This window comes from Dermacentor andersoni, chromosome 4 (assembly GCF_023375885.2).
Source record: "Dermacentor andersoni chromosome 4, qqDerAnde1_hic_scaffold, whole genome shotgun sequence".
NCBI lineage: Eukaryota > Metazoa > Arthropoda > Arachnida > Ixodida > Ixodidae > Dermacentor > Dermacentor andersoni.
The window spans coordinates 167,920,325-167,946,668 of NC_092817.1; positions in this window are offsets into that span (position 1 = coordinate 167,920,325).

Consider the following 26,344-nt stretch of genomic DNA (forward strand, 5'->3'; position numbering starts at 1 on the left):
GAAACGTGGCGACAGCTCTTGCTCACTTTGTTACCCGGCGAGGCGGCCGACGTAGTCGGTCGCTTGAAGAGAGAGGAGGCAGAGGATTTCGACGAAGTAAAATCGAGTCTGCTAAAAAAGTACAGGCTGTCAGTGGAGGCGTTTCGTCGGAAGTTTCGGGAAAATGAGAAAGGCAGAAGTGAGTTATATACAGAGTTTGCCTACAGGCTTATGTCAAACATGCAGGAGTGGCTCAAAGAAGAGAAAGCGTTTGGTGACCACGAGAAAGCTCTGCAGTGTTTCGGGCTGGAACAATTTTATAGTCGGTTACCTGAGAACCTGCGGTACTGGGTCTTGGATTGGCCAGACGTTAGTACGGTGGCTAAAGCCGCCGATCTAGCCGAGGAGCTTGTGACGCGTCGGGCTCGCGGAGCTAAGGACCGTCAAAAGGGTGAATTTCGCTCCAAGTTTGAGAGGCCGAAGTTCACGCCCATGAGAGCAAGGGGGGACACACGTAGTGCGGATGCGAGTGAAAGCCGTCCGAGCGAACGTAAGGAGACGGCGGCAGCCAAACGCAGAAAGCGGTTCGAGACGAGGCAAGCGCGCGTGTGTTATACGTGCCAGAACCCGGGTAACTTTCCGGCGCCGTGTCTAGAAACAAAAACAAAAGTCGTGTTTTTTCATTATGCAGCACTGACGAGAACATGAAGCTTCTCGAGCCTTACATGCCAGACCTCCGCGTGAACGGGAAAGAGTGCCGAGTGCTTCGTGATTCCGCAGCTACAATGGATGTAGTTCACCCCTCCTAGGTAGAACCGATATGTTCACGGGCGAGTGCGCATGGATCAAGCAAGCCGTGGAAGCTCACAGCGTGTGTCTGCCCGTAGTAAAAGTGCTTACTTATTGAAGGACCTTTCGGAGCACTTGAGACGGAAGCCGCAGTGTCATCTATGCTTCCCTCCCCCTCCAGTACCCGTATCTATTTTCGAACAGGTCCGATCACCCCCTGCGCGAGAGGGGGATTTTGTTTGGTGAGGCTAGCGTTCAGGCCTTAACCAGATCGAGAGTTCGGGAGCTCGCTGTAAAGGCGGTAGTTGCGGGGCCGACATTGTCGAACAATGAGAAAGGGTCGGAGGCGCAGCAAGCTGATATTCAGAGCACGTCCGAACTGAATGAAATTGAGCCTGTAGCGTTGAAGGCGCCACACACTGGAGAGGAAATGCCCGACACGGGATAGTTAGAAGAGCTATCTGCAGATTTGCTCATCGCGCCTACGTCAGATGGACTTAATAGGTTACTAAAAGTCAGCCGGTCGGCTTTGATAGGCGAGCAAAAGAAGGATGGCAGCCTAGAAACCATGCGCTGCATTGTCAAGGAACGTATCGCCAAGAAAAATGCCCGTATTGTTGAATAAAGTGGGGTCCTGTACCGGAAGTATCTAGACCGCAGGGGAGTGGAGTTCGATCAGCTGATCGTGCCTCAGTGCTACCGTCAGGATCTGTTGCGCTTGTCGCATGGAGGTTCGTGGTCCGGACACCTAGGAGTTAAGAAGACTAAGGACCGTCTCTTGCAAGAGTACTATTGGCCAGGGTGTTTGCGTGACGCAGAATACTTTGTGAGGACATGTGACACCTATCAGCGGGTGGGCAAACCAGGGGACAAATCGAGGGCGCCGTTGAAGTTGGTAGCTATCATTACGGAGCCTTTTAGAGGGCTCGTTATTGATACAGTGGGACCTCTGCCGGTAACAACCACCGGGTACAGACAGATATTGACTGTGATCTGCCCAGCGACAAAGTTCCCTGAAGCAGTGCCGCTTAAAGAACTCAGCTCAGTTGAGATAGTCAATGCACTACTGTCCATATTTGCGCGAGTTGGTTTTCCTGCGGAAATCCAGTCAAATCAGGGCACAGTGTTTACTAGAGCTTTGAAGACAGCCTTTCTCGAAAGGTGCGGGGTAAAGCTGTTACACAGCTCAGTGTATCACCCACAGTCGATTTCCGTTGAGAAGCTCCACTCTGTCATGAAGCGCGTGTTGAGAGCATTGTGTTTAAAACAAACTGACTGGGAGCTGTGTCTGCCTGAGGTGATGTTTGCATTAAGGACCGCGCCGCATGCGGCTACGGCGTTTTCGCCAGCTGAGCTGGCGTACGGTCGCTCGCTGCGGTCTCCGCTTCGCATGCTTCGAGACGGATCACTGCCCTCTCCAATGGGTGCAGACCATCTCTTCGAAAATGGCCGCCTCCTGCGCTGGAGCCTCGCTTTGCAACAATATTCCTTTGAGGTGCGTTACAAAAAGGGGAGTCTCAACGGCAACGCCGATGGCTTAAGTCAAGGCCCCTAACGTAGGAATCAGCCTCAAAGTAATTTGTTACTGATGTTTTTCTTCCTGAGGCAGGATTTTTAACATATTGCTTTTGTTTAATGTTTGCAAAGTCATGACCTGTTTTCTAGTGCAATTTTCCAATTTGTGGACGCGTTCTGAGTGCTGCTAGACTACTGTAAGGAACTAGGCAGTAGTATAAAAGGGCAAAGAGCCTGGCATGGCTTAGTGAGGGTTTTGTCGTGCTTGCTGACTGAGCGGTTGAGTTTCGGCGTAGTTTTAACGCTTGCTGGGAACGAGAGAAAAAAGGACAACTCTTCCGAAGTCACTTTGCAGTGTCCTGTGTGAACCTGAACGTGAGAACGAGGCCTTTTCTGTGCGCTGCGCTCAAGAAACCCGAGGGACGACCGACTTCGGTTATGAGCATCATCGAGCGACATCCCTTCGGACGGTGGATGCAGTTTCCTGACCATCGGGACCTCCTTCTCCAAGCTGGGCGGTCTGTTACGTTTCGCCTACGACGCGCGGTATAGCCGGCGCGGATGCAACGGATGCCGGGGCTTCGTTCAAAGCGGCGGACATTTTGGCCCGTTCAGCGCTGCCGTAACGCCTCCCGCCAAGCGTGTCCAGGCATGTTTCCATGCCACGTGTCTTCGTGTGTGCGTGTGTCTGTGTGTGCATGTTGGTGCCCACGCTTGTCAAAGCGCGGCAGTCGGGGAGAGGAGCTCCCCAACTGTGAAGCGAGGAGGACTAGCTCACCGGCGCCGGCCCGGCGGATGCATCACTTCTCGTCTCAACGTGTCCGTGCGCCGCCGTAACGTGCGCCTCATCCCGAGCCGTTCCTCCCTGCCCTCGACTCCGAGAGTATAAAAGCAGCTGCCCCCGGACGCCCAAAGATGCTTCCAATTCTTCCGTCGAGTAACGCGCTCTCCCGTCTCTCCACTTCGTTCGACCTGACCGGCCGCTCTTTTGCGATGTTATAATAAACAAGTTGTTCTGCTAGTAGTCGACTCATCCTTTGCCAGGACCTTCGAATGCTTCCAGCTGTGCCCCAGGCCGCCAGGCCAACGCTACCCTTGGGGCTTGCGACCCAGATGCAACATCAGCCAATCAGCACTTCAACAGCGGACGAAATTGACACGTCCAGTGTAGGCGCACGGATGCTTACAGAATGCCAAAAACAGTATACATTCAAAGATCAGTGCGTCCCGTCGGTCGTCCACGACTAACGACCTGCACGAGCGCTTCACGAAAAGACAACGGCATGAAACATAGGGAACAGAGAATGCCACTGCATGGTTGGCCAGGAGCTAGTTATTTCTGCAGCCGTAACATGTACCCGCGTAGCCAATATCCAGATTGTACATCTCACCTCTTGTCGACTGTAGTGACGCGTGCAGGACCAAAATCAAGGCTTTTTCTTTCCTGTAAAGTCCAGAGATCGTGTTTTCACAGCCTCCTCACTTTTTTCTTTCGCTTCCATGTTCACGTTTTGTTTTGTTTCTTAGATTCCAGTCGGTTTCTGCGTTTATCCACAAGCCTAGTGGTGTGGATTGTCATAAATTTTGTTGTGTTAGTAATATAACGTATATTACGAAGTAAATGATGCACATGCATATCGAGCCGTGTATCATCGCATATTTGCGCACGAATACTTCAAACACTAAAAGACTACGAGCTTCACGAAATCATACGGCATTCGTGGTGCTCCGATGCTTCGACTTCAGTGAAGAGTCCAGCAGTGGCTCCGTACTACGGCGGCAGAATGAAATTATGTACCAGCGACGTCATCAGTAAAACGCGTCAACGATACATATCGCAAACCACTGGTCTTGTAACCGTCTGGACATTCCGCATTACATGCCAGCTGTTCAAGGGCGTTTTGGGTTGTAGTGCAATAAGCAGTGTACGAATATTGTACGAGCAGTTTTGACCAATGCTTCTGTGCGTTCCTGTTTCGGCTACAATTCGCGAGTTCCACGGCACATTCGATGGATCAGTTTCGGCTCCGGTGCTTCGATTCCGACACTAAATAACCTATGTTGCTGCTTGTGCACCATTGCGTGTGTTTCACATTCTGCACAGTCAGTGTTTACAGACTGAACACGGGTTCCGTGTAGTCATTCTGATAACAAAAAGGAAATATATTTAAGTGGGTAATGATTCATTCATTCATGGCATTAGACCTCCCAATGTTATATATGCATACTAAGGGTAATAAGGCATGATTATTGCTTGCGATGGGGCTATTTGGATTTCACTGCCACTGTGTTCTTTCCTTATGCTTACCGATAAAGAAATTAACTAGGCTCGAGCGGACCCTGTCGATATCCGTGACGTGGCAGCGATCAGGAGACGCAATTTCGAGGCAGTGTCGCCAACCGATAATTGTTTCTCGCTAAAGAAGGCCTACGGCGCAATATGAAGAAATACCCAAAAACTATTCCTACGCTAATATTCAGCGTTATCCCTCTGTGAATAAATGCAAGTCCTTTAGAAGTCTGTATATTTTACCGCTATAGAACCGATGAAGTATTTCTAGTGTCCCTAAGAAGACCGGTTTTAACTGTCAGTGAACATTGATTTACGAATGTCTTCGCATTGGCTGGCCCTTAACTATATCTCATTTCCTTTTCATGGTGCAGCTCTTAATAGCCTGTTTCTGCGGCGACCGTCGGCGGCGTCGGCGTAATCGAGCGAACGAGCGCCGCGAAGAATGAACGCGAACGCGGAAGCGAAGAGAGGATGAGGAAAGTGCCAGAGGAGGGTTCAACGGAAGCATGAGACTGGAAGCGGAGGAGGAACGGAGGGGAGACAGGCCGCGTATGCGCAGAGTTGCCGGCGTCCACGGCATCCGCCGCCGCGTGGGCGATCTCATCTGCACTTCCGAAGGGAAGCCAAGGTGCCGTGAGATTGGGAGGGCTACGCTCGTCCGCAGCGTCTGCTGCGGAGGTCAGGAGATAGGTGTTCTGGGGTACCAGCGTGTGTGGTGAATATCACAGCTCCTACAAGGGGCGATGGCGAGCGGCTTCGAGTTGGGCTCACCATGACGCTCCCTTGGGCGTTGTCGATGCTAACATAGGTGGTACGACTAATCCGTGACGGAAGCGCCTCTCTAGTCGTTGGTGGAACGAAAACGTGAGAAGCGTAGGACGGCGCAAGACGGGCTGTGCGGCAACGGCGGCTACGATATGGCGCCAGAGTAGCGCGCGCCGTTTGTACGGAAACAAAGCGCGGCATGAGCGGACGTCTATATGCGGCGGCCCCTGTGGATCGCATCCACGCGTCCGCCACGCGCTGCCTCTCGCGATCTCTCGGTTAGCCATGCATACGCTCCGAACTTACGCCCTGTTTGGATCGTGCCGAACGAGACAGATTGTTTGCTCCAGTCAACGTATCGTGAAATTACAACATGTATAGAGCTGCGCTCAAAGTTCGTATCAGGGGGTATCCTAATCGTCGGCGATTTTTTCTTTCATTGTCATTCTTTTCCCCCTTCTCCGAGCGTAGGATTATCAATTGGGCACCGCCTTGCTTGCCTTTCCTTCATCGTTTCTCTCTCTTTTCGCTGCCATGCCGTCGTCACCGTTCCGTCGTCGGTCCGTCTTTGTCATGCCTTCCATCGTTGTCATGCGTGGTATTTGCCTGTACGAGAGCGACAGGTTTTCGCTGAGCGTCGCGTTAAGCTTAGCGGGATTTAAAATAAAGTTGTTTCCATCCATCCATTCCCATGTATAGCGCGCGGGTACCGGATAAACATATAGCATAATGACTCGCTGTAGAATAACCAGAGCCGCGACCTTGTGATTCGAAGCACATCTGCTCGGCTCTGGCCAGGTGGTGGGTCTGAATTCTAGAGCTAGATTAGGTGTAGGGGGTGTGTGATGGTAGCGCGCCCACAAAGCCGTTGAAGGAATTTGAATCCGCTAGCCGGTGGGATGATGGCGTGGATCCTCGGCCTGATGAGTGATCGAGATTGAAGTGTGCTGTCGCTGGACAGACGTGCTTGGCAGAATGCAGCGTATGGCTCAGCTTCAACCCAGCCCAGTTGGGTGACCGCCACGATGACGCGACGGGCTGGTGTTGATGTCCCACTGTCAATCTTTCTATTTCTTCTTTTTTGGTTGTTATTATTATTACTATTATCATCGTCATCATCATCATCATCATTATTATTATTATTATTATTATTATTATGCGGGGAGTGCTTGAAGCTTGCTTTCCCTCTGCCGCGGGTCGATCTGCCCCGTATGTCATTACCTCCGGAAGTGGCCCACATTTTTGCCCAGGGACACGACAGATGCATTCGTGGGTAGAGGTACACAGCTTCGCTGTAAACTTCGGGCCCCTAATGAACAATCTGCCTTCAAAATTCGTTCGAATTTAACTTGCTCTTTCAAATGGAACAGATTTCATTTAAATTAGTCCAGGAGCTGTTTCATAATAGCGTTTCCAGCTAAAGGTCCTAATAATTAGGCGCAGAAGCATTTACTGAGTCAGAACTTCTCGAATGCGTAGAAGCACTTTAGACTACGTGCTGTAACACTGACGTCTGGCACTGATGTTTCGGCGTGAAGTTCAAAAATTATTCTTTGACTTTAAATTTCTTTTTTGATAATAAATCTGCAGCCTCGAAATTTACGATACTGGAGTTTTGAAAGACTACTTATTAGTCTAGGTATTGTGTGCGAAAATAATTTTTGAAGCCAAATGGAAGGCTAATCGATGACTGATGGAAGCTCCCTCGAATCGACTATCGAATAGGTTTCGAAGCACAACCGTTTTCACCACTGGCATAAAACACATATATCGGATGGGTTTCTCTTTCTTTCATCAAGACCAAAAAGAATAAAAAAAATAGCTTGTCGCAGATAGAATAGATGGAATAGTTCTATTCGTTGAGCTGGATAAATCAAAGAGGCAGACAATACTTAACATAAATAATTTACTCAACCTCCTGCAATTTACAAAGGGCAGCTGGTGAGTACGCAAAGCGTATCCACTTGAAAGTAATTCTGAGGATGACAGTGGCTTCGAAATATTGATTCCCAACGTGTGCGACGAAATACATATGGGCATTCGTTACTTTTTTTTCACTGCATAAAACGAACGGTTTGCTTGAAAAGTGAGTGGAACAACAGTGCATTTTTACCCCAAGTATTACGGCGCATATCTCGAAACGCGTGCGATCCTTAAAATTCGTTCCATGTGGATGTCTCTTGCAAGCTCATTGGCTTGACACTCGTAACTCATTTCAATGTCTGTCGTAAGGAAATGTCTTTCAAATTTAGGTAGCATTCGTTTGTTAATTAGTGAATTATGCAGTTTCATTTCGCCTGCGACGAAAGTCCACCGCTTCGAGTAATCCAGCTCAGGGACAACATTTACGCTATCTGCAACGGGCGATTAAAAAGAATTCTTTATCATCTAAAAAAAAAAAACATCCCGTAAGTTTGAAAGCCATAAATTAGAAAGCTAATTCTTCAGTGTTATAAGTGCTTAGCGAATTCATGCGCGATCTTTCAATAAATAATTATGGTCTCAGCGCGAATAATGTGTTGTCGAAGAAAGGACGCTTTTTATTCCGTCAGATTGTCCCTCAAACACCAGATATGCTCACGCTTTCCTAAATCTGCCACCACTCGCTGATTGCAGACTGGATCAATGAATTCCTGGATGGCGTGAGACGAAACGTCACGTCTGTCATTCAAGAAGGCGTCAAGGTGAGCACCTACTGGCATATTCGTTCTAGGCGCTAGATTAGCAACTGTGTTTAGATGACGCATCTGGTATACTTATAATGTTGGTTGTGGTCCCCGGAGGCTCCCGCCATGGCATGCTTCATAGGCCGCTGTGCGACTTCAGCATGCTGAACACCACAATTTTGATTTATTATATAGTGAACGCGGGATAAAGAGCACACGTGAACAAAAAGCTGCACAGTCCTCGTGCGCCGTTTGTGGATTGTGAACTGTAGGATTGTAGAGCAGCGGAGAGCAAGGAAGCCGTTGGGAGAGCTCGCGACATCAGACCACATTGGAGTATAGGTGGACAAGCTGTACCGTATATATTCAGAACACTGCGATGTCGTGGTACTCGTGTCAGAGCTGGCTGGAGCGTGTTCGTTTGTTTGCCCTCAGTTATTGGCTCGTACCCACTATGGGGCATTGGCCAAGATGCGGACACAGTGATGTGAGTGAGTGAAGAAACTTTATTGCAGGCCCGGCGAGGACGCGAACTCGTCGCGCACCCGGCTTGTCCCACGTCGGGACAGGCAGGTCTAGCCCACCGGCCCGGTCGCGGGCGCGCCGTACAGCCAAGATTTGCTTTTCTTGAATAATGCAATGTTTGCATTAAGGACCGCGCCGCATGCGCCTACGGGGTTTTCGCCAGCTGAGCTGGTGTACGGTCGCTCGCTGCGATCTCCGCTTCGCATGCTTCGAGACGGATCACTGCCCTCTCCAATGGCTGCAGAAATGGCCGCCTCCTGCGCTGGAGCCTCGCTTTTGCAACAATATTCCTTTGAGGTGCGTTACAAAAAGGGGAGCCTCAACGGTAACGCCGATGGCTTAAGTCGAGGCCCCTAACGTAGGAATCAGCCTCAAAGTAATTTGTTACTGATGTCTTTCTTCCTGTGGCAGGTTTTTTAACATATTGCTTTTGTTTAGTGTTTCAAAGTCATGACGTGCTTTCTAGTGCAATTTTCCAATTTGTGGACGCGTTCTGAGTGCTGCTAGACTACTGTAAGGAACTAGGCAGTAGTATAAAAGGGCAGATAGCCTGGCATGATTTAGTGAGGGTTGTGTCGTGCTTGCTGACTGAGCGGTTGAGTTTCGGCGTAGTTCCAACGCTTGCTGGGAACGAGAGAAAAAAGGGCAACTCTTCCGAAGTCACTTTGCAGTGTCCTGTGTGAACCTGAACGTGAGAACGAGGCCTTTTCTGTGCGCTGCACTCAAGAAACGCCGAGGGACGGCCGACTTCGCTTATGAGCATCATCGAGCGACATCCCTTCGGACGGTGGGTGCAGTTCCCTGACCATCGGGATCTCCTTCTCCCGGCTGGGCGGTCTGTTACGTTTCGCCTACGACGCGCGGTATAGCCGGCGCGGATGCAATGGACGACGGGGCTTCGTTCAAAGCGGCGGACATTTTGGCCCGTTCAGCGCTGCCGCAACGCGTCCTGCCAAGCGCGTCCAGGCATGTTTCAATGCCACGTGTCTTCGTGTGTGTGTGTGTGTGTATGTGTGCATGTTGGTGCCCACGCTTGTCAAAGCACGGCAGCCGGGGAGAGGAGCTCCCCAACTGTGAAGCGAGGAGGTCTGACCGGAGCCGGCCCGGCGGATCCGTCACTTCTCGTCTCAACGTGTCCGTGCAGCGCCGTCACGTGCGCCTCATCCCGAGCCGTTCCTCCTTGCTCTCGACTCCGAGAGTATAAAAGCAGCTGCCCCCGGACGCCAAAAGAGGCTTCAAATTCTTCCGTCGAGTAACGTGCTCTCCCGTCTCTCCAGTTCGGTCGACCTGACCGGCCGCTCTTTTGCGATGCTATAATAAACAAGTTGTTGTGTTAGCAGTCGACTCATCATTTGCCAGGACCTTCGGATGCTTCCAGCTGTGCCCCAGGCCGCCAGGCCAACGCTACCCTTGGGGTTTGCGACCCATTTGCAACAACTGGTTGTCCGCGGTAAGATCGCGACAACGGAGGCCAGCAGCGAAGTTATACAGTCGATTGTATGCTGAGCAGCACAACGACCATCTGGGAGCAGTGCAACGAGCCCTGTGTGATGACTGGTTGCCTGCAGCGGAACGGCTGCGCTGAAATCTTGGCGGCGAGGTTTGGTGAGTGCGGGACTTTTTTCTACTAAGTTTTGCCAGGCTTTTGTTAGTGTCAGAAACAGAGCTGGTAATTGTGGTTGTCGTTGCTGCCGGGTTAGTTTGTGGCAAGACAACAGTAGGCAGTAGAGAAAGCAGCATTCAGAGCAGCTATGGATTGGAAGTCGTTGCACAAACCGAAATTGCTGGAACTTGCAAGACAGTTGGGTCTGGATGTCTCCGACAAACTCAGAAAACCAGAACTGCTAAGGGCTATTCTTGAGTTAGAAGCTGAGGATGACGAGCTGTCGGAATGCCTTGAAAACATTGAGGTGAGGGAGACGGCAAAAAGACAGGAAAGGGAACGTAAAGAGCAAAAAGAGAAAGACGAGCGCGAACGTAAAGAGCGAAAAGAGAAAGACGAGCGCGAACGTAAAGAGCAAAAAGAGAAAGAAAAAGAGGAGCGTGACAGTCAACACGTTTTGGAAATAAGGCGTCTCGAGGTAGAGATCGAACGCGCTCGTAATGGAACTCAGGCACACGGTGCAGGAGAACGAGGATCGTTCAAAATGACTGACCTGATGCGGCCGTTTAAGCTTGGAGAGGACATTGGTTTGTTCCTGGTTAACTTTGAGCGAACGTGCGAGAAGCAGGGGTTCTCTCGGGAAACGTGGCGACAGCTCTTGCTCACTTTGTTACCCGGCGAGGCGGCCGACGTAGTCGGTCGCTTGAAGAGAGGAGGCAGAGGATTTCGACCAAGTAAAATCGAGTCTGCTAAAAAAGTACAGGCTGTCAGTGGAGGCGTTTCGTCGGAAGTTTCGGGAAAATGAGAAAGGCAGAAGTGAGTTATATACAGAGTTTGCCTACAGGCTTATGTCAAAAATGCAGGAGTGGCTCAAAGAAGAGAAAGCGTTTGGTGACCACGAGAAAGTTCTGCAGTGTTTCGGGCGGGAACAGTTTTATAGTCGGTTACCTGAGAACGTGCGGTACTGGGTCTTGGATTGGCCAGACGTTAGTACGGTGGCTAAAGCCGCCGATCTAGCCGAGGAGCTTGTGACGCGTCGGGCTCGCGGAGCTAAGGACCGTCAAAAGGGTGAATTTCGCTTCAAGTTTGAGAGGCCGAAGTTCACGCCCATGAGAGCAAGGGGGGACACACGTAGTGCGGATGCGAGTGAAAGCCGTCCGACCGAACGTAAGGAGACGGCGGCAGCCGAACGCTGAAAGCGGTTTGAGACGAGGCAAGCGCGCGTGTGTTATACGTGCCAGAAGCCGGGTCACTTTCCGGCGCCGTGTCTAGAAACAAAAACAAAAGTCGTGTTTTTTCATTATGCAGCAGTGACGAGAACATGAAGCTTCTCGTGCCTTACATGCCAGACCTCCGCGGGAACGGGAAAGAGTGCCGAGTGCGTCGTGATTCCGCAGCTACAATGGATGAGTTCACCCGTCCTACGTAGAACCCGATATGTTCACGGGCGAGTGCGCATGGATCAAGCAAGCCGTGGAAGCTCACAGCGTGTGTCTGCCCGTAGCAAAAGTGCTTACTTATTGAAGGACCTTTCGGAGCACTTGAGACGGAGGCCGCAGTGTCATCTATGCTGCCCCCCCCCCCAGTACCCGTATCTATTTTCGAACAGGTCCGATCACCCCCTGCGCGAGAGGGGGATTTTGTTTGGTGAGGCTAGCGTTCAGGCCTTAACCAGATCGAGAGTTCGGGTGCTCGCTGTAAAGGCGGTAGTTGCGGGGCCGACATTGTCGAACAATGAGAAAGGGTCGGAGGCGCAGCAAGCTGATATTCAGAGCACGTCCGAACTGAATGAAATTGAGCCTGTAGCGTTCAAGGCGCCACACACTGGAGAGGAAATTCCCGACACGGGAAAGTTAGAAGAGCTATCTGCAGATTTGCTCATCGCGCCTACGTCAGATGGACTTAATAGGTTGCTAAAAGTCAGCCGGTCGGCTTTGATAGCCGAGCAAAAAAAGGATGGCAGCCTAGAAACCATGCGCTGCATTGTCAAGGAAGGTATCGCCAAGAAAAATGCCCGTTTTGTTGAAAAAAGTGGGGTCCTGTACCCGAAGTATCTAGACCGCAGGGGAGTGGAGTTCGATCAGCTGATCGTGCCTCAGTGCTACCGTCAGGATCTGTTGCGCTTGTCGCATGGAGGTTCGTGGTCCGGACACGTAGGAGTTAAGAAGACTAAGGACCGTCTCTTGCAAAAGTACTATTGGCCAGGGTGTTTTCGTGACGCAGAATACTTTGTGAGGACATGTGACACCTGTCAGCGGGTGGGCAAACCAGGGGACAAATCGAGGGCGCCGTTGAAGTAGGTACCTATCATTACGGAGCCTTTTAGAGGGCACGTTATTGATACAGTGGGACCTCTGCCGGTAACAACCACGGGGTACAGACACATTTTGACTGTGATCCGCCCAGCGACAAAGTTCCCTGAAGCAGTGCCGCTTAAAGAACTCAGCTCAGTTGAGATAGTCAATGCACTACTGTCCATATTTGCGCGAGTTGGTTTTCCTGCGGAAATCCAGTCAGATCAGGGCACAGTGTTTACTAGAGCTTTGAAGACAGCCTTTCTCGAAAGGTGCGGGGTAAAGCTGTTACACAGCTCAGTGTATCCCCCACAGTCGATTTCCGTTGAGAAGCTCCACTCTGTCATGAAGCGCGTGTTGAGAGCATTGTGTTTTAAACAAACTGACTGGGAGCTGTGTCTGCCTGAGGTGATGTTTGCATTAAGGACCGCGCCGCATGCGGCTACGGGGTTTTCGCCAGCTGAGCTGGTGTACGGTCGCTCGCTGCGGTCTCCGCTTCGCATGCTTCGAGACGGATCACTGTCCTCTCCAATGGCTGCAGACCATCTCTTCGAAAATGGCCGCCTCCTGCGCTGGAGCCTGGCATTGCAACAATATTCCTTTGAGGTGCGTTACAAAAAGTGGAGTATCAATGGTAAGGCCGATGGCTTAAGTCGAGGCCCCTGACGTAGGAATCAGCCTCAAAGTAATTTGTTACTCATGTTTTTCTTCCTGAGGCAGGCTTTTTAACATATTGCTTTTGTTTAGTGTTTCAAAGTCATGACGTGCTTACTAGTGCAATTTCCCAATTTGTGGACGCGTTCTGAGTGCTACTAGACTACTGTAAGGAACTAGGCAGTAGTGTAAAAGGGGAAAGAGCCTAGCATGGCTTAGTGAGGGTTGTGCCGTGCTTGCTGACTGAGCGGTTGAGTTTCGGCGTAGTTGTAACGCTTGCTGGGAACGAGAAAAAAAAGGGCAACTCTTCCGAAGTCACTTTGCAGTGTCCTGTGTGAACCTGAACGTGAGAACGAGGCCTTCTCTGTGCGCTGCGCTCAAGAAACGCCGAGGGATGACCGACTTCGGTTATGAGCATCATCGAGCGACATCCCACCGGACAGTGGATGCAGTTCCCTGACCATCGGTATCTCCTTCTCCCGGCTGGGCGTTCTGTTACGTTTCGCCTACGACGTGCGGTATAGCCGGCGCAGATGCAACGGACGCCGGGGCTTCGTTCAAAGCGGCGGACATTTTGGCCCGTTCAGCGCTGCCGCAAAGCCTCCCGCCAGGGCGTCCAGGCATGTTTCAATGCCACGTGTCTTCGTGTGTGCGTGTGTGTGTGTGCATGTTGGTGCCCACGCTTGTCAAAGCGCGGCAGTAGGGGCGAGGAGCTCCCCAACTGTGAATCGTGGAGGTCTAGCTCACCGGCGCCGGCGCGGCGGATGCGTCAGTTCTCGTCTCAACGTGTCCGTGCGCCGCCGTCACGTGCGCCTCATCCCGAGCCGTTCCTTCTTGCCCTCGACTCCGAGAGTATAAAAGCAGCTGCACCCGGACGCCCAAAGAGGCTTCGAATTCTTCCGTCGAATAACGCGCTCTCCCGTCTCTCCACTTCGGTCGACCTGACCGGCCGCTCTTTTGCGATGCTATAATAAACAAGTTGTTCTGTTAGCAGTCGACTCATCCTTTGCCAGGACCTTCGGATGTTTCCAGCTGTGCCCCAGGCCGCCAGGCCAACTCTACCCTTGGGGCTTGCGACCCAGATGCAACATCAGCCAATCAGCGCTTCAACAGCGGACGAAATTGACACGTCCAGTGTAGGCGCACGGATGCTTACAGAATGCCAAAAACAGCATACCTTCAAAGATCAGTGCGTCCCGTCGGTTGTCCATGGCTAACGACCTGCACGAGCGCTTGACGAAAAGACAACGCCATGAAACATAGGGAACAGAGAATGCCACTGCATGGTTGGCCAGGAGCAAGTTATTTCTGCAGCCGTAACATGTACCCGCGTAGCAAATATCCAGATTGTACATCTCACCCCCTTGGTAGGCCAGCCTCCGAGAGCGCCAATACTGGAACACAAGTTTCTTTCAAAAATAATTTCAGTTCTGCTAATCGACTTAGAATCCCAGCGCAGTTCCATTGCATAATAAACGGCACTTTTCGGTGATTTTTGGTTGCACGAGGTTGAAGAAAACTAGCCATATTATAAGGCAAAGTTCGCTGCGAAGGCGGTAATCATGGACTCAAACGAAAGAACGAGCTGTAGAAAGGTCTTCAGGGTGCCAGCCTGCATCGCTTGAACATAGGAGCGGAGGACTTCAAACAGAACTCGCAGAAGGTCGGACAGATCCCGATTTTTGAGCTCCTTATTTTGTTGAACGCACTGCCTCACCACTTCAACAAAAGATGCGGACTGGGACTCACTCTTCGTCGCTGCAGCTGGTTTCTTCGTCTCTTTTGAGGCAAGGGAATGTCCTCCTTGTCTTCGAGTCTGGTTGTGATCTGGTCGCTGAGGAACTTGGACAGTTTTGGTTGAAGCAGATCGAACAACCGACTCACTCACAGAGGACTTTGCCGTCTTGCTAGGGTCAGGTCGCTCACTGACGTCGCTTGTTACCAAGCCACGAACTTCCGACTCTAACGCAGGGAACTCAACTTCCGACTCTAACGCAGGGAACTTGTCACTTCCAGGTGTCGGCTTCTCAGTAGGTCGTGGTTTGGGACCACTAATGAAGGACACTCGACGGTGTAAGGCGCTTACACGGAAGGGGCAGCCACCGAAACTCGCTGGATGGTCGCCCCCACAATTAGCGCAAGCAAAATCTGCCTTGCAGGCTTTGTAATCGTGGGCGCCACCACATCGTTTGCAACGTTGATCTTTGATGCAAACTTTGGCTACATGCCCAAAGCGTTGGCACTTAAAGCATCGGGGAGGAGTTTCAACGAATTCTTTGACTGCATGCTTGGTGAAACCGAGGTTAATTTTCTCTGGGCGCTCGGTGTTGGGAGCAAACGTTAGCACAACAGAGGTAGTAGGCTTCGCTGCCCATTCTTTTTCTTGAGTTTCCACCCGGCGCATCATACGTTTCACGTGCAATACACCTTGCGGTTTCAAGTAGTCAAGAAGGTCGCTTTCTGAATACCACACTGGTATTGCAGCATAAAGTCATTTCCCACAGGAAGTGCCGCCCTTTACGTACGAAGAGAGATTCCTCATGTGGCTGTGAACGTTACCGATCTTTGCACCGATAGCATTGAGGTAGCGGCTGTGAAGATACGGCTCGGCTTTCGAACTCTTTCAGTTGCATCCGTATACGTGTCTCCGCGGAAGAAGGTAGCAATGGATTTGTTTCTCCAGCAGCTTTGTGACCGTTGCCCAGCGCCCCGAATTATCTGCGGTGACTTCAACGCCCATCACTCGGTCTGGGGTGACAGGAACACAGACTCCCGCGGACGCGAACTGGTAGAAGTTATCGACAGTTTGGACCTGTGCGTGGCCAATGACGGAAGTCCCACTTTCTTCCGGCCTCCCGCCTCAGCCACATCTATAGACCTCACTCTGCATTCACCTGACATTCGTGTGAAGTGGTCAACTGCACCTGACCGCATGGGAAGTGATCACTACCCAATTTTTGTGTTTACTGCCGACTTCAATACGCGCGGCACTAAAAGAAGCCATGTTGTTAATTGGGACAAATACAGGGAGCAACTTGCACGTGTTTCTGGAGATGTGATAGAAAAAATGATTTATGGCAAGATGGCAGCTACCACGGCGGTCAAGTTGCCTAATCATTTTCCGACTCCAGATTTAAAACTCAGGAACCTTTGCGCAGCGCGCAGTAGGGCGGAGCGACAAATGATGCGGAAGAAGGACGACAGATCCTTGAAGACGACCTATAACAGGCTTAACTCTGCCATTCGTCGCCATACGAACAAGCTCTGTAGGTCGCAGTGGGCGTCCTTCTGCGCCAGCTTGTCTGTTTTTTCACCAATGACGAGAATTTGGCGAGTCATTGGCAGCCTTGCTGGTGATTCTCGTCCTCGTAAGCCTTTCGAAGCGCTTGCACTGCTAAAGCAGAAACCTCTCGCTTGCTTGGCAGAGGAATTTGCAGATGCATTTGTACGTGCAAGCGCAGGAATTCATCAGTGCGCTCGGCCTGCAACATCTACGTCTGTTATGGACGCCCCGTTCACACTTCGAGAGCTACAGACAGCACTCAGCAGCCTGCGGCGTCGATGTGCACCAGGTCCTGACGACATTACCAACCAGATGATGCAGAACCTACCTCTAGAACACCGGAAGATGCTCCTAAGCTTTCTCAATCGAGTATGGGAGACTGGCGACGTCCCTCCTTCATGGAAGGTGGCTTGTGTTGTCCCAGTGCTGAAACCCGGCAAAGAAATGACAGACTTGGCCTCGTATCGACCTGTATCATTGACGTCGTGTGTGGCTAAGCTCATGGAGAAGCTGGCAAGTAAGCGTTTATCATGGTGGCTTGAAGATAGAAGGGCTCTGCCAACATGCATGACTGGATTCCGCACAGGTCTAAGCGCGCAAGATAGCGTCTTGGACTTGATAAGCCACATTGAACATCAAAGAGCTTTCGGCCTCTCAACACTAGCTATTTTCCTAGACGTATCAAAGGCTTATGATAACGTACTTCAAAGTTCAGTACTAAATAGCTTGATGGACATAGGCGTACAGGGCTATCTTCTGCGCTTCATTCACTCACTTATCAGTGATCGTAAAATCCAAGTGCGGTTAGGAAGTACCATAAGCACCGAAAGGGCGGTATCGCGAGGTGTACCTCAGGGAAGTGTTCTTTCCCCGACGCTGTTTAATGTTGTAATGGCTGGTCTTCCCGCTGAAGTGCAAAAACATTGCAGGCATATCCATATGTCGATATACGCGGACGACATTTGTATTTGGTTAAGCGGATATCAACACAAGCGTTTAGCTCTGATAGCTCGACAGGCCTTACTTTCAGTTCAAAATTACCTTCAAGGTGTAGGGTTGACTCTCTCGGTGGAAAAATCTGGCTTCATCATGTTTCCAGGTAGAGGAAGACGGTATGCGCGGCTGAAGATAGACATTGATCAATCTTGCCTTCGTCAATTGAAGTACAAACGCTTTTTGGGCGTAATTATTGACTACCGTCTACAGTGGCGACGAGCTGTGGACTCTATTGTGACATCACTATCTCCGCGTCTCAATGTGATCCGTAGAGTTGCAAGTGAGCAATGGGGAAATCACCCTTCTTCAATGGTCAGGCTGCACGATGCACTAGTGACGAGTCGAATAATGTACCAGCTCCCTTTAATTTCCCCCTCACTATCACAGCTGGAACGACTTGAGGTTTTGCACAGAAAGGGCCTAAGGAGGGCTCTTGGCGTTCCGCAGTCTGCTCCTAATAATGCAGTACTTTATGAGTCTCTATCGAGACCTCTTAGCCTAGTCGCTTCACAAAGGCTATTGATGCAAATTGGCCGCCTCAAACAGACGATAGCCGGTCGAGCCCTTCTACAGAGCCTTCGAAAGAGATCCGAGTCCCGAGCGTACTTGGCCCTTAATACTATTGGTTACCTGGGTCTTGACGCTAGAGGTCGAACTAAGAGGTTGAATCCACCTTGGTCTTTCGCGAGCCTCGATTGTTCGTTGACAATTCCTCACGTTCGTGCTAAGCGGAGTTCTCCTTTGGCGGCAACACGTTCGCTCGTACTGGAACATCTTGAAACTGAATATGCACGTCATCTTCAAATTTTTACTGATGGCTCTGTGGACAAGGTCAGAAAATCTAGTGCAGCTGCTTTTCATATTCCCGCTTTAAAGTATGATTGGTCGGTTCGCTTCACTACAGTCGTGTCCTCCACAACGGCCGAAAGCGTTGCCATTGAGGCAGCCCTAAAAAAGCTACGGCTTTGTACGCCTCAACCCGTAGTCATTCTTACAGATTCGAAATCCGCCCTTCAAAGGTTAGAGTATGGGTTCCCTACTGATGCTTTATGTCTAAGCTCCCTACGCTCGGTGCACACTCTCCTTATCAAAGGCTTCTCCATACGATTCCAATGGGTGCCCTCGCACATAGGTATCATAGGCAACGAGATGGCGGACAGCCTTGCCCATAGAGCGCTGTCTGGGAATCCTTTGAGAAAAGTGCCTCAAGAGGACAAGAGACTCTTCAGAGAAGCGGTGTCGTGCCACTTCCACTCTTTGTGGAGCTCACCTCACAAGCCATGTGTGACTAAGGGTCTCAAAAGAAACCAAGCCACTTTACTGCTCCGCATTCGCACGGGCTCTGCTCGTACCCCTGCGTGGATGTGTAAGACTGGCCTGGCGTTGTCACCATTATGTTCAACGTGTGGTGTGTGCGGTGACATAGAACATTACCTTATGTGCTGTACTCTGTATGACGCGGAAAGGAGCGTGTTATTCGGGTCCCTCAAGAGGACAGGAATTCCCCACAGTTCTATACAGGACATTGTTTTCCCGCGTGGGAACCGGTTAGATAGGAAGGAGGTTTCTCGCCTTCTTTTAAATTACCTGCAGGACACGGATTTGGCCTCCACATGGTGACCTTAGGTGTGACTATGTGTAGTGTAGTTGTGAGGTCTGTGTCTGATTTATATGATTTATGTATTTTAAGTGTCGCTACGGTGGAGCAATTGCCGGCAGCTACTGCAAGGCTAATCCCACCAGTAGCCTACAACCACTCAACTCAACTCAACTCAACTGTACATCTCACCTCTTGTCGACTGTAGTGACGCGTGCAGGACCAAAATCAAGGCTTTTTCTTTCCTGTAAAGTCCAGAGATCGTGTTTTCACAGCCTCCTCACTTTTTTCTTTCGCTTCCATGTTCACGTTTTGTTTTGTTTCTTAGATTCCAGTCGGTTTCTGCGTTTATCCACAAGCCTAGTGGTGTGGATTGTCATAAATTTTCTTGTGTTAATAATATAACGTATATTACGAAGTAAATGATGCACATGCATATCGAGCCGTGTATCATCGCATATTTGCGCACGAATACTTCAAACACTAAAAGATTACGAGCTTCACGAAATAATACGGCATTCGTGGTGCTCCGATGCTTCGACTTCAGCGAAGAGTCCAGCAGTGGCTCCGTACTACGGCGGCAGAATGAAATTCTGTACCAGCGACGTCATCAGTAAAACGCGTCAACGATACATATCGCAAACCACTGGTCTTGTAACCGTCTGGACATTCCGCATTACATGCCAGCAGTTCAAGGGCGTTTTGGGTTGTAGTGCAATAAGCAGTGTACGAATATTGTACGAGCAGTTTTGACCAATGCTTCTGTGCGTTCCTGTTTCGGCTACAATTCGCGAGTTCCACGGCACATTCGATGGATCAGCACAATGCGTTGGTGGGCTAGTTGGTTCGAATCCATGAATACTTTGTTTAGCGCAAAACGACAGAGACAAGAAAGACGACGACAAGACGACAAGAAGCGCCTTGTCCTGTCGTCTTTCTTGTCTCTGTCGTTTTGCGCTAAACAAAGTATTCGATGGATCAGTTTCGGCTCCGGTGCTTCGATTCCGACACTAAATAACCTATGTTGCTGCTTGTGCACCATTGCGTGTGTTTCACATTCTGCACAGTCAGTGTTTACAGACTGAACACGGGTTCCGTGTACTCATTCTGATAACAAAAAGGAAATATATTTAAGTGGGTAATGATTCATTCATTCATGGCATTAGACCTCTCAATGTTATATATGCATACTAAGGGTAATAAGGTATGATTATTGCTTGCGATGGGGCTATTTGGATTTCACTGCCGCTGTGTTCTTTCCTTATGCTTACCGATAAAGAAATTAACTAGGCTCGAGCGGACCCTGTCAATATCCGTGACGTGGCAGCGATCAGGAGACGCAATTTCGAGGCAGTGTCGCCAACCGATAATTGTTTCTCGCTAAAGAAGGCCTACGGCGCAATATGAAGAAATACCCAAAAACTATTTCTACGCTAATATTCAGCGTTATCCCTCTGTGAATAAATGCAAGTCCTTTAGAAGTCTGTATATTTTACCGCTATAGAACCGATGAAGTATTTCTAGTGTCCCTAAAGAGACCGGTTTTAACTGTCAGTGAACATTGATTTACGAATGTCTTCGCATTGGCTGGCCCTTAACTATATCTCATTTCCTTTTCATGGTGCAGCTCCTAATAGCCGGTTTCTGCGGCGACCGTCGGTGGCGTCGGCGTAATCGAGCGAACGAGCGCCGCGAAGAATGAACGCGAACGCGGAAGCGAAGAGAGGATGAGGAAAGTGCCAGAGGAGGGTTCAACGGAAGCATGAGACTGCAAGCGGAGGAGGAACGGGGGGAGACAGGCCGCGTATGCGCAGAGTTGCCGGCGGCCACGGCATCCGCAGCCGCGTGGGCGATCTCATCTGCACTTCCGAAGGGAAGCCAAGGTGCCGTGAGATTGGGAGGGCTACGCTCGTCCGCAGCGTCTCCTGCTGAGGTCAGGAGTTAGGTGTTCTGGGGTACCAGCGTGTGTGCTGAATATCACAGCTCCTACAAGGGGCGATGGCGAGCGGCTTCGAGTTGGCCTCAACATGACGCTCCCTTGGGCGTTGTCGATGCTAAGATAGGTGGTACGACTAATCCGTGACGGAAGCGCCTCTCTAGTCGTTGGTGGAACGAAAACGTGAGAAGCGTAGGACGGCGCAAGACGGGCTGTGCGGCAACGGCGGCTACGATATGGCGCCAGAGTAGCGCGCGCCGTTTGTACGGAAACAAAGCGCGGCATGAGCGGAAGTCTATGTGCGGCGGCACCTGTGGATCGCATCCACGCGTCCGCCACGCGCTGCCTCTCGCGATCTTTCGGTTAGCCATGCATACGCTCCCAACTTACGCCCTGTTTGGATCGTGCCGAACGAGACAGATTGTTTGCTCCAGTCAACGTATCGTGAAATTACAACATGTATAGAGCTGCGCTCAAAGTTCGCATCAGGGGGTATCCTAATCGTCGGCGATTTTTTCTTTCATCGTCTTTCTTTTCCCCCTTCTCCGAGCGTAGGATTATCAATTGGGCACCGCCTTGTTTGCCTTTCCTTCTTCGTATCTCTCTCTTTTCGCTGCCATGCCGTCGTCACCGTTCCGTCGTCGGTCCGTCTTTGTCATGCCTTCCATCGTTGTCATGCGTGGTATTCGCCTGTACGAGAGCGACAGGTTTTCGCAGAGCGTCGCGTTAACCTTTGCGAGATTTAAAATAAAGTTGTTTCCATCCATCCATTCCCATGTATAGCGCGCGGGTACCGGATAAACTTATAGCATAATGACTCGCTGTAGAATAACCAGAGCCGCGACCTTGTGATTCGAAGCACATCTGCTCGGCTCTGGCCAGGTGGTGGGTCTGAATTCTAGAGCTAGATTAGGTGTAGGGGGTGTGTGATGGTAGCGCGCCCACAAAGCCTGTCCGGAATTCGAATCCGCTAGCCGGTGGGATGATGGCGTGGATGCTCGGCCTGATGAATGATCGAGATTGAAGTGCGCTGTCGCTAGCCAGACGTGCTTGGGAGAAGGCAGAGTATGGCTCAGCTTCAACCCAGCCCAGTTGGGTGACCACCACGGTGACGCGACGGATTGGTGTTGATGTCCCACTGTCAATCTTTCTATTTCTTCTCTTTTGGTTGTTATTATTATTACTATTATCATCGTCATCATCATCATTATTATTATTATTATTATTATTATTATTATTATTATTATTATTATTATTATTATTATGCGGGGAGTGCTCTAAGCTTGCTTTCCCTCTGCCGCGGGTCGATCTGCCCCGTATGTCATTACCTCCGGAAGTGGCCCACATTTTTGCCCAGGGACACGACAGATGCATTCGTGGGTAGAGGTACACAGCTTCGCTGTAAACTTCGGGCCCCTAATGAACAATCTGCCTTCAAAATTCGTTCGAATTTAACTTTCTCTTTCAAATGGAACAGATTTCATTTAAATTAGTCCAGGAGCTGTTTCATAAAAGCGTTTCTGTGCGTTTTACATGTATTTGAATAGACGGCATTGGAGTATTATTCGAGCTAAAGGTCGTAATAATAAGGTGCAGAAGCATTTACTGAGTCAGAACTTCTCGAATGCGTAGAAGCACTTTAGACTACGTGCTGTAACACTGACGTGTGGCACTGATGTTTCGGCGTGAAGTTCTAAAATGAAACTGACTTTCAATTTCTCTTTTGATAATAAATCTGTGTGCCTCGAAATTTACAATACTGGAGTTTTGAAAGAGTACTTATTAGTCTAGGTATTACTTGTGTGCGAAATTTAATTTTTGAAGCCAAATGGAAGGCTAATCGATGACTGATGGAAGCTCCCTCCAATCGACTATCGAATACGTTTCGAAGCACAACCGTTTTCACCACTGGGATAAAACACATATATCGGATGGTTTTCTCTTTCTTCCTTTAGGACGAAAAAGAATTTTAGGAATCGCTTGTCGCAGATAGAATGGATAGAATAGTTCTATTCATTGAGCTGGATAAATCAAAGAGGCGGACAATACTTAAGAATAATTAATCTACTCAACATCATGCAATTTACGAAGGGCAGCTGGTGAGTTCTCAAGGCGTATCCACTTGAAAGTAATTCTGAGGATGACAGTGCCTTCGAAATATTGATTCCCAACTTGTGCGACGAAATATATATGGGCGTTCGTTACTTTTTTTCTTCAATGCATAAAACGACGGTTTGCTTGAAGAGTGAGTTGAACAACAGTGAATTTTTACCGCAAGTATTACGGCGCATATCTCGATCCCCGCAGGGGCGTCTGCGTCAGCAGGCGTTTGGTGCGTTGCGACACCACGTACCCGAGCACATGAGGGTTGGACCCTCCCGCGTGTAACCGTGCGCGGCTTGGCCGTGTCCGGGGAAAGGGGGATCCTGGGGATTGAGCCGATGCCGGGTGTTAGGCCTTTAAGGCCCCCCGGCGGAGGCAACACATCTCTTTGGCCTCTGCTTCACGTAGACGGCACCCCCGGACTGACCCACGCGGGGGAAATCGGTAGTTGCCTTTTCCTGTCTCTCGCTCTCCCTCCAACCTCCGTCTTTCTCTCACTTTCCATCTTTCCTGTCTTCTCCTCGCTTCTCTTTACTTCCAATTTCCCAGGCTGCAACGGTTAACCTTGTGTGAATAGCCAACCTAGGTTATTTCATATTTGGTTATAGTGATGACGTACAGCTGGCGTTTACAGGACCTGTACATACAGTCCCTGTAGCGTCCCCTTGTAGGGCTCCATGGTGGGTGGCTGGCGTAATTGCCGAAAATTCAATTCCTTTATGGCTAGCTCCTTCCCTCCACAAAGCGATGACCCACAAAGCGATGACTCGCCTTTCTCTTCTTTCACTCTTTTTATGTCCATTGCAAATTGTATATATTTGCGCAGGCTCCAGTAAAGGTCTCGTTGGCAGTCAGCGCTCGTCCTGTGTCCTCCCTTGTTCGTGTATTTCTTTTTGGGGGGGCGCTATTTTAAATATGAATTCTCAGCCGGCTCGCAACCGTTGATAGTCCACAGTGTCACCGTGGTCCTGCCGTGCCCTCTAAAGCTGGCGATGTTGTGGCTGCTTATGTCACTAGAGATTGGCGGTGATGATGCTGCCTCTTGGACATCAATTTCAGTTGTGCTCCTCGATTGTCCGTATCATAAAAATTTTTTATTGCACACGAATTGCGAGCTCAAACGACACCGGCGATATAAGAGATGCCGTAGATGAAAACTCTGTGTTCATTCTGATCGCTTGATGCGCACAGAAATAGGGAGTTTGGGAAATACGTACCGCTACCAAGCATGTTTGCGCACACAAAGCCCCGCCTCTTGCTTGCATTCTTCTGCGTATCTTTCTGCGTTTTTGGTGGCACGAGCACCGAGGCACACTTTTGTTTCTTGGGCAGCGCTTCCGGTTCACCTTCTGAGGCGACCGCGAGGAAATTCAATATAAATCAGAAAAATTGAAAAAATACAGCAGAGTACAATATTCATCGGTTTCTTTATAGATATCCAGGCCTCACTCACCGAGCATCATGGGACGAACAGCCCCCGCGGGGTACTGCAAACGCCTGAGCGTGGGAGGATCGTACGACCAGGTTCCACGACATTAAGACACACTTCCCCTTACAAAGACGCGTATACCCATTCCCTCACGCTAGGTTAGACAGGACGCAAGCAGTCCACTTCAGACAATTACAAACGGATTCTTCCATACACCCCAGACTCATGCACGCCATGTATCCAGACATGTACACTAGATGCACACCGTATGGCGAGGTTGCCACACTTAATCACTTGATATGGGAATGTCAACAATTAACAAACAAGTCGGGCAGTGCCGACTCCTCCTTCTCTACCACCGCCACCCTCCGCTCGCGCTGGAAGACCGCACTGCTCAGCTCGAACCTGACAGCACAACTCTGGGCCGTCCAGCAAGCCGAGGACGCGGGTCCGAGACAAGGTGGTGGTGGTACAAACTTTATTTAGTGAAGGCCAAAAAAAGAAAGGAAATTAAGATGCCGCCGTTCCGTGGGTGGCCTTCAGACTGCTGGTCGTGGCCACCAGATCATGCCTGGCGGAGACTTCCGCTGCCCAGATCGTTAGCCGTAGCTGGACATCCGGCTCCGAGCTGGCCAAAGCAGCCTCCCACAGCTGCGGACTAGATACACGCCAAGAGGCAGGGGGTGAGTGTTTAGGGCACGAATACAGGATATGAGCATAGTCTGCTCGTGGGTGACTGCAGAGCGTGCATTCAGGTGAAAAGGCACCGGGGTGAATAAGGGCAAGTCGGGCAGGAGAGAGGAAAGTGTGGGCCTGTAAATGGCGCCACGTGCTCTGTTGGAGCTTAGACAGGGATTTCTGAGGGGGAGGGAGGGATAGGCGAGAGTTGCGGTAATGAAGGGTGATGTCATGGAAGGTGAGGAGGGAGTCACGCGTGTCCATCCCGGAGTGGAGGGGGCCAGCTCGGTCTGTCATCTCGCGAGCGATGGAATTTGCCGCCTCGTTGCCAGGGTGCCCCGCGTGAGCCGGAACCCAGAGGAGTTGGATACGACGAGAAGGGGGAGGGGAGTGCTCAAGGATGCTGAGCGCGGAGGAGGAGATGCGACCCTTCGCAAAGTTGTGGACTGCAGCTTTGGAGTCGCTGAGTATGAAACGGGCTGGGGTAGTGGCGATGGCGAGCGCAATAGCGGCTTCCTCTGCGGCAGTGGAGGTGGGGGCAGGTATAGTGGCAACGGTCAGGGGAGAAAGTGTATGGGAAATGGTGGCAAGGGCGTAGGCGGGGTGGGAATTGTATGGCACCGCATCGACATACACAGCGTTAGACTGTGTGCCGTATTGGCGCCAGAGGGTAGAGGCACGGGCAAAGCGGCGGGCGGCGTGATGCTCAGGGTGCATGTTCTTGGGAAGAGGGTTGACAGTGAGCATGGAAGATACAGAGGAGGGTAAGGGGTGGGTTACAAAGACAGGGGACACAGGGGTCAAGCGGAGTGAAGAGAGAAGGGCTCTACCAGATGGGGTGCGAGAAAGGCGATCGAGTTGTGCCGTGCGATGGGCCTCCACAAGCTCTGAAAGAGTATTGTGGACGCCCAATGCAAGCAGACGAGATGTGGGGGTGTAGGTGGGGAGCGCAAGGGCTGATTTGTAGGCTTGGCGGATGAGGCAGTTCACCTTGTCTTCCTCGGCGCGAGAGAGAAAGAGATAGGGGAGGGAGTAGACAAAGCGGCTGCGAACGAACGCCTGGACAAGACGACGGAGGTCGTGCTCACGCATGCCGTGGTGCCGGTTAGCGACACGTCGAATAAGTCTGACGGTCTGGTGGACGGTGGTAGTTAGGCGGGAAAGGACGGCAGTGTGTTTGCCGTTGGATTGGAGAAGGAGACCCAGAATGCGGAGGCAGGAGACAGAATGGACGGGGTG